At 43.3% G+C, this 8,959-nt stretch overlaps 1 protein-coding gene across 1 annotated transcript in view; it reads left to right on the top strand.

The window, feature by feature from the left end:
* LOC138962604 (uncharacterized) overlaps positions 1-8,959 on the top strand; it is an 87,895-nt gene that overhangs the window by 31,060 nt on the left and 47,876 nt on the right. The window lies entirely within an intron of this gene.

Raw genomic sequence — 8,959 nt, 5'->3', positions numbered from 1 at the left:
AGTGTAACACATTGATGTAGGTTTGTGATAGCAATCAACATTTTATGTGAACGTATATAGATAAAGAGTAATAAAACGAATTCTAGACAATAGAAATAAGAAGAAGAAGGGAGAAAAGTTAAAAAAAACGTACCTCTTCTTTGGTTTTGCCGCAGTTGCCATTTTTCTTTTTGCAATAACATCGGGAGGGGTCACTAGACATTTCTGCTAAAAAAAATTTCATGAATTGTTTCCCGTTGACCGCATATTGAGGTGTTCCAAGTTAGCCGACTGTTCCGGGATTGGCGACTTTCCCTTACATATACATATATATACATATTTGACAAAAAGCAAAGGCATAATGGAGACAGGACACGACAATAGAATGGACAAAGAATATAAAAGGGAAAGAGAGAGAGGAAAGAAGAGGGAGAGAGAGAGAGAGAGAGAGAGAGAGAGAGAGAGAGAGAGAGAGAGAGAGAGAGAGAGAGAGAGAGAGAGAATTGGTTTATGGGTTTTATTCATCTTTTTTATTTTTCGTTAATTCTTTTTTTCTTTTTTTCTTTTTTTTTCTTTCTTTCTTTCTTTCTTTCTCTCTTTCCTTCTTTCTTTCTTTCTTTCTTTTTTTCTTTCTTTCTTTCTTACTTTTCTTTCAAGCACTTCATCATTTATGTATATATGAGTTCTTCTCAGTAAATATAAAATGTATTCATTCGCTGTTCAAAATGTTTAAGGCATCAATATAAACATGCATGAATACGTATTAGGAAAACACCCAAGACAAATATAGCGAGATATATCTCTGATAATCATCAAACAGCAAAAGCATACTATACGTCGCGCAATGACAAAATAAAATACACAGGTAAAATGAAATCGTAGAAATGTCACGCGTAGCGTAGGGATGCTAAAGACGCGAGCTATAGTCCGACGCGTGGCGTTCAGGTGTTCCTTCACGCTTCGTTGACCCCTGCCAGCCTTTTGTCACGCCTGATCGGAGCGAAAAATTACCAAACATCAGCTCCGGCGGCGATGGAGAAAGAAAAAAAATACAGAAAAAATTGCCCCTCTGTGTGTCTCTCTAAGTATCTCTCCCTCTACCTCTGTGTCTGTGTCTGTGACTTTGTCAGTTTATCTTTGTCCTTCTGTCTTTCTCTGTCTCTCTGTCTGTCTGTCTGTCTCTGTTTCTCCCTCCCTCTCAATCCTCTCTCTACTCTCTCTCTCGATCCCTTTCCAACTCTCCCTCTCTCCCCTCCAATCTCCCATCTCTCTCTCTTTCTCTTTCTCCCCCTCTCCAACTCTCTCTCTCTCTCTTTTCTCTCTCTCTCTCCTCTCTCTCTCTCTCTTTCTCTCTCTCTCTCTCTCTCTTCTCTCTCTTTCTCTCTATCCCACTCTCCAACTCTCCCTCTCTCCCCTCCCACCTCTCTCTCTCTCTTTCGCTCTCTCTCTCTCCTCTCTCTCTCCTCTCTCTCCCCCCTCTCTCTCTCTCTCCTCTCTCTCTCTCTCTCTCTCTCTCTCTCTCCTCTCTCTCGCCCCTCTCTCTCCCCCTCCCACCTCTCTCTATTTCTGTCTCTCTGTCTCTGTCTGTCTCTGTTTGTCTCTCTCTTTCTCCCTCTCTCTCTCTTTCTCCCTCTCTCTCTCTTTCTTTGTGTTGTGGCCGTGTCTGCTCTTCAAACTCTCCACTGTATAACACGAGGAGTGGACCCCCGAACACACACAAAAACGCCCTTTGTCGTCTTTTGTGGGTAGATTTCAGGGTGTGTGGGTTCGAATCCCCACCCCATTGACAGACATCATTGAAGGTCGTGTGCGGCTAATAGACTACCCGAGGCCAAACAAAAGTTGCCTTCATGTTTTGCAGCTGGGGAGAGAAAGAACCTTTGAGGTTAAAGGTAGAATCCTTCCCGGACAAATAGTTCGGCTCACCATCTCAGTATAGGCTTTAACATGGGATACGAACATCCCTCGACTTGAACACATACCAAATATTAACATTCTATCTGCATTCTATACCGAGTGAGATTTTTTTTTTTTTTGTGTGAATTGATTTTACAGATTGCCACACCTGTCTGTTAAACAAATCTATTCAATTAAAAAAAAAATATATATATATACCATTCTGCGCAGAGAGCACACAAGCTGTTGATACGTGGTATGGGTCCAAGAGGAGGGATGGTCTTATTCCATATAAAAGCCTGGCCATAATTATCTGAAAAAGTAAGTTGAGTTCTTTAAACGGGAAGGATTGCGCAGTTAAAATGTGTCGTAGAAAAACTCTGCGATTTTCATGCTCAAGCACATACTGTGAAAAATTGAATTGGCAACTTGAGGCCTTCTTTGCTTGTTAGGCCGTGAGTAAAAGTTGATTATATTGTGTGTTTTTCTTTATTCGGATAAAATAGCTTTTTTTCCTATCATCTTTTGAGGTTAATTTTTCAGTTTCAAATTCTTGTAGTTTTATTGAAATTGAGGGGGGAAATAGCGGTTATCAAGGGCGTTCGATTTTGACGGGCTTTTGTAAAAATGATTGTGGCATTATTAAGCCTGCTTTGTTCATTTCAGTGCAAGTAATGGGGACTTTTGTTTTGTTTCGTATAATTTCAAAATTGATCTTTTTTGCTTTCTTCCCTGTATGTTTTAACATTCTGTTGAAGCGAAAAAAAATATGCTCCCGCAGGCGAAACAAGTAAAGACAAAAATACGAAAGATAAACGTTATACAGTCGAACCTGCCCTAGCGTCCACCTCTTGATAACAACCCCCTGCCCATTACGACCGCCCCAAAGAAACCCCGACGAGGTTCTTTTCTATATCATTCACCTTTCAATAAGACCACATGCCTTAATGGACCACTTGTAGTTGGTTCCTTGGATGGTTGTTCTAGACAGGTTCGACTGAATGAGATTACATGGATGAATGCAACACATACGGATTTTTTTTTTCTTCTTCAACAGTTTTTTTTTATTCAGGCAAACACAGATTTACAATGACAAATTAAAAGCATTGATACTTATACTGATAGTAAAATGCAGCAGTAACAGAGTTAACGTACGGAAATATTTCATTGGTGTTAGTTCTGTAGCAAACACAGCCAAAGTAGACCCGCCGTGTTTTGTCTTATTTTTTTTTTTATATCAAATAACCAAAGGGAAGTAATCGCTCTTTATGCATACGACATGTGTAATAGAGTAAGCGAGAGTTGTACGGAACCTTATCTCCTGGCACCTGAGAGAATAACAAGCATTATTATTATTAAGCATTATGTCGTATGCATAAAGAGCGATTACTTCCCTTTGGTTATTTGATATCGCTCTGCCTCATTCTGTTTCAGATTTTATTATTTTTTATTAATCTGACAATAAACACAGAAGGCGAAATCTTACCGACATTTAGAACACTATCTTTCATTTTAAAAAAAATGACGCCATTTCTGTGTCGAAACCTTTGCGGGAGTTGTCTTACTTTCGCAAGCTACATCCGCATCCGGGAATGGCGTGTTTGTCGCGGCGCTGTTCGCTTTGTCTATCATCATGCTTGTTGACAAACATGTTGTCGCGTTAGATCGTGGCTGAACCAGTCTTAGTTGCGTGGAATATCAGTCCCAAAAAATGAACGTGAGAAAATGCAGAACAATATAGAAACAAGGTGTCTTTGGGGAAATTTAGACTTATACAATATGTTGCTACTTGGTATTGGTGTGTGTTCAAGTTATGAACAACACGGGTTTGTCAGTATATGTGCAGCTGTTTGAGAAACGACGTTTCAATATATTCATTAAAGTGTGTACGTACGCGTACTGCCCCCCCCCCCCCCCCAACACACCCACACACCCCCACACACACACACACACTTCTCCTCGCAAATCACACACCCACACTCTTCCCTCCACCCTCCCACCCACGCCCACCAAACACTCTAAGACCAGTCCTTGGCGTAGCACTTCATCACAATGACATCGACTTGCACGGTCCACCGAGACCACTACCACCACCACTCCACGCCTTCTCTTCTGCCGCTCTCGTCTCGGCTGACGTGCAATTCCGTAAGCCTCCGGAGGGGGAGGATGGAGTGGGTGGAAGGCTGGGGGTCCTGCTGCCTGACAATAGGAAGCAGGCTGGAATTTATGGACTTGCAGAGCGCTGGCAGATCGTTAGGGAGGTTTAGGGCACAATCGCCCTCCTCGCCTCCATCTGTCTTGGTCCGCCCCTGGACTGAGCCCTCGGGGATTCTCCCTCTGAGGCTCTCCTGGCGAAAGTGGCCATCGTCCTTTTTGGACGTGTGCCCAGCTTTCCTTTCAGTTAAGAGTCTGTCCTGAGACGAGTTGCCCAGAGCGGTTCGCCACGGGTCGCCCGCAGTGCGAATGACAGAAAGCCGTTTCTTAGGGCAGTGCAGGAAAGCGCTCGCGAAGCCCTCGGCGAGCGGCTTTGGTATTTATGCTCGCCCACCGCGCGCTGCGTAATCCAAGATGGCGGCGGTGTTTACACTGCGATGCCGTGTAGCGTGTTGCGATCTTCTCGGCGTGGTTTTCGACGTAACCCGAGGGATCCACCGCTTTTCAAGGTTCAGGGACTACCCCAGCTAAATTTTCCATCATAACCACGTTCTCTCTGACGATTTCACTGACCGAATCGTTTACTAGTTTAAGAAGTACAGTGGTCGCCGGTTAATATGACCGCGGTTAATATGACCAGCCGCGTATTATGACCAATTTTACCCGGTCCGGAATTGTCCTTCTTTGTTATGTATTAGAAAAAGCCGCTTAATATGACCACAACGCCGCTTAATATGGCCACATTGTTTCGAGAAAATGGCAACAAGTTCACATCTTTTTCAGTTTGAAATCACTCGGGGGGAAAAATACATACGATTTTTTGAAAAAGGCAAAAAGGCGTGCGATATTTTCTTTCTTTTTCGTGAATGAAACTAAAGTGATCAGTGATCAGTGCTCAGTGATCTCTAATGTCGCGATCATTATTCTCTCTCTTTTTTTCCCCGAGACTGAGCGTCATAAAAAAGGCAAAAAAGCGTGCGATCTTTTCATTATTTCCCGTGAATAAATCTAAAGTGATCACGAACATTATTCTCTCTTTTGGGCAAACAGAGCACGAGCCAACCAATCTTTCAGTCTGATTCAAGAGGAATCAATGTCGAAACGAAAACGCCAAGATCGGACAGCCGAGGAAAAGCTAGAACTTATTGACAAATGTAAAGCTCTACCATCCTGTAGTATGCGTGAGAGTGCTGCACAGATGAGAACATTAATGAAACCATAATGCAGAACATTGTGACATCATTGCCCCCAGGGACGTCATTGGATGAAACCGAGACCGAGACAGAACCTGAAAGTGATGACGAAGAGGAACCCCCACCCCCAACAGCTCCTGAAATGAGAGCGCTCATGGAGAAACTGAGGTCTGGACTTCAAACTCGCGGCTACAACATGGAGAAGTTTGGAGCCTTTGACAATGAAGTGAAGGATCTCCTCTGGTCTAGCACCAACACGCACACCAACATCCGTGATTTTTTCCAGGCCCAAAAGTGAACATTTGGACGTGTATATGCCGTTTCTTCCATTTACTTTTCATTCCATTTCAATTTCTTTTCAACGGACGTCATCTATAATGGCTACAATGTACAGTACACATATTTAATTTTGTGTTTGTTGCCAACAAGTTACATTTTCTTACAATTATTAATTACAAAAAAAAATGTTTCGTTTTGCGATTTTTTTTAAGTCGTTTTCTCTAACATCGGTTAATATGACCAGCCGCTTATTATGACCATTTCATCCCGGTCCCAAAGTGGTCATATTAACCGGCGACCACTGTACAACTTTTTTTATATCTAGCAGCAATCGTGCTTTCTTCGTCGCCTTCGTGAAGCGATTTGCCTCGTTGTGAGCCCGTTGCATAGACCAATCCAGAGCGACTTTTCTCTGAGCGGGCTATTGTGATTCTGAGCAACGCATTGTGATTCTGAGCAACGCATGGCTGGTGTCTCTCCCCCGGACTCCCAAAGCCCCCCTCCCCTCCCCCCCCCCCCCCAGCCCACACCCCTCACACACACCCTGGCTACTGGCTTTCTGCCGGTTGCGTGTTCTTGCTTTTGTATTACTTAAGACTCACGTCTGTCCAAACCCTATGTCATGTTCTCCTATTCAAGTATGCTTTAGTATCGGATTAGGCAAGCTTTCATCAGTTCGCTGGCTTTTCTCGTCGTGTTCTGTGTAGCTTATCTTGTTCTTGTTCGTGTTTTTCTCCATCATCTAAGCTTCTCTTTAGGTTAAAAGACAAGTTCTCCTCTCTGTTTCTTTTACCAGGTCAAATCTTAAAGTAGGACACTCGGCTGTTCATGCTCATGTCTCGTTGTATTCTCACCTATATTTATATTCAGTATGTATACGATGCTACGTTACGGGTGTGTTTGTTTTCTTAAATCTAGTTACACAACCCCTCGTCCTCCTCTTTATCTTCCTCCTTCTCTTCCTCCCTCTTCTTCTCCTCCTCTCGTGCTCTTTTTCTCTCCTTTTCCCCATCAGCTTCTCTACCCATTGTCTCTCACTTAATTTTTGTTGTCTTCCTGTTGAATTCCTCTCCAAATATTGTCCTTTTCAGCTTCTTCAAGATACCCCTCCCCCTCCCATCTCCCACTTAATAAATGTTGACCCCTGTCCCCCTCCTCCTCCTCCTCCCACCCCTCTTCTTTTGGGCCACCGGGGCGTAACCGTTACGTGGTCTTGACGGCAAGTCCCTCTGCGAGTTGCGCTCTTGACGTCGCTGATGAGGCTTGTCACTCCATGGTGAGGGCGAGGGGGGGGGGAGTGATGGTGGTTAACTGGTTAAAGCATCGATCTCTTGCATCGTCTGACACTGATTGTTCTTCCAGAGTTTTGCATGAGTAAGGGTATGATTCCACTTGGACACATACCACAAACCAACGGCCTTGGTGCTTTCTGAGTAGAGAGTGTGTTTTGGGTGGGGTTTTTTGTCTGTGGGTTTGTTTTGTTTTGTGAAAGAGCTGAAAAAAGCAGTGCCTTTTGGTGCTAATGTTTTGCAGACAGCTAATCTGTGTTACGTGAAATCTGCACACATGTATAAATTATGTTAATGTGATTGTCAAGTGTACATCACTTAAATAGGCTTCGTACTTAGAGTTTTAACTTAGATTGGCTGAGACTTGTCCTCCAAGCGTAAGGAGTTAAATATCTGGGGACTTACACTCCTGGTAGGGTTTTCTGACCAAATATTTCATTTGTCACAAGATTTTAAGAGAATCTTGCCCCGGAAAGTTTAACCTGCATACACTTTCCACTGTCAAAATATGGCAGATCTGATTCTTCGGGAATGCTGATACTACTACATTTGTATCAGTGTTTGCCAGTTTGGCAGAGGAGGAAGAACCAAAGAGTTGGTTGCTGAAATCAGAAGCTCCAACAAAATGTAAAGGTTGTAAACCGAGACCAAAATGCCGGTGGCCTGACACCACAACAACAAACAAAATATCAAACTATTTAACAAAAGCAGCATCGTTTCTGCAAGAAATTGAGCTGGATTCCAAAGGGACATCGTTGTTTCCACAAACGACCCTTCGTCAGTCAATTCTTCGAAACATTAATCCACAAAATATTGTCACTGAAAACCCCTATACCCCTCAAGGCAAAGCAAGCAAAATCCCCTTCCCCCTTCCCCATTCACCCTTCACCAAACCTCAGAGGACATGAAACTGAATCTTCAACAAATCACACACAAAATCCCTGTCAACCAGCCACCATCCTTAACTACCCCCCCCCCCCCCTCATCTTTCTCTCCCTAAAATGACGATGAACTCGAGAGTGTCCAACCAGCCTGACCGACCTAATGATATGATAATAGCACCAGTGTCTCTAGAGGGCCGTTGAGGTTTTTGGGAGCAGAAGCAGGGGTCTGTCTCGGCTGAATTAAGCCGTTCACCTTTTGATTTGCAATTAAACGCTGGGCGTGTCGCCTTACAGAGGGGGTGTCACTTCAGCGCTAGGCGCCCGCCATTGTGGACCCGTTGCCTGCCACGGCGTCAAGGGAACGAGGGACCTTAGTTTGGCTTGACTTTGGGACGAGGGGGAGTGCGGGGGAGGGGGGAGGGCAGGGGGGGGAAGATAGGAGAGGTAGTGGGGTGTCGTACAACTGATCTTTTAATTGTACATGCTATTTTTTCTTTTTCTTTTTTTTATGATTTTTTTCAGGGAAGGGGGGGGGGGGGGCAAAGTTATATTAATGTCACTTGCGTTTAATCCCGTCTTATTGTCAGATGAGAAAGGAAATAAAATTGACTCGGTCCCAAATAGACAAATGAATAGGACATAAACAATTCTTATTTCTAAAAACAACAACCAATCTTGTCAGAAAGTATACTTCTTTTAATTTGATATGCTTTATTGCTTGTCCTTGTCGGAAAGCATAGTTTTGTTTCCATTCCTCATGCTTTATTTTATCTTTGTGTCAGAAAGCATATAGTTTTGTTTCCGTTCCTCATGCTTTATTTTATCTTTGTGTCAGAAAGCATAGTTTTTTTGATTTCACATCCTTCCCTCATTGTGGGCCCGTTTCTTGTCATGGCGTTAAAAGACTGAGGGACTTTAGTTTCGGTTTAGTTTATGTGTGGGGGGAACTCTTTTGGGTTCGGGGAGGGGAGGAATGGCCGAAGGACAGGAGGGGTGGACGGGTTGCCTGCGACTGATCTTTCAATTTATCATGCTTGAATTCTTGTTTTTGACAGAAACCACAGTTATTTTAATTCCACATGCTATTTTATAGCATAGTTCCGGACTAAAGTGTCATTGACATTGGGGTTTTCTCGTTACAAAACAGTCAGAACACAGATACATTCACATTTAGTTTAAGTTTGGCTTGACTTTGGAATTGGGCTAGGAAGGGAAGATTAGGAAAAGAGACGGAAGAACAGAATTGATGTGGGATTTTTCTAATTCTTTCTTCTGTTTTTGTGTG

The sequence above is a fragment of the Littorina saxatilis genome, linkage group LG3, assembly GCF_037325665.1.
Source record: "Littorina saxatilis isolate snail1 linkage group LG3, US_GU_Lsax_2.0, whole genome shotgun sequence".
Lineage (NCBI taxonomy): Eukaryota > Metazoa > Mollusca > Gastropoda > Littorinimorpha > Littorinidae > Littorina > Littorina saxatilis.
This window is presented reverse-complemented; position numbering and strand designations above follow the sequence as displayed.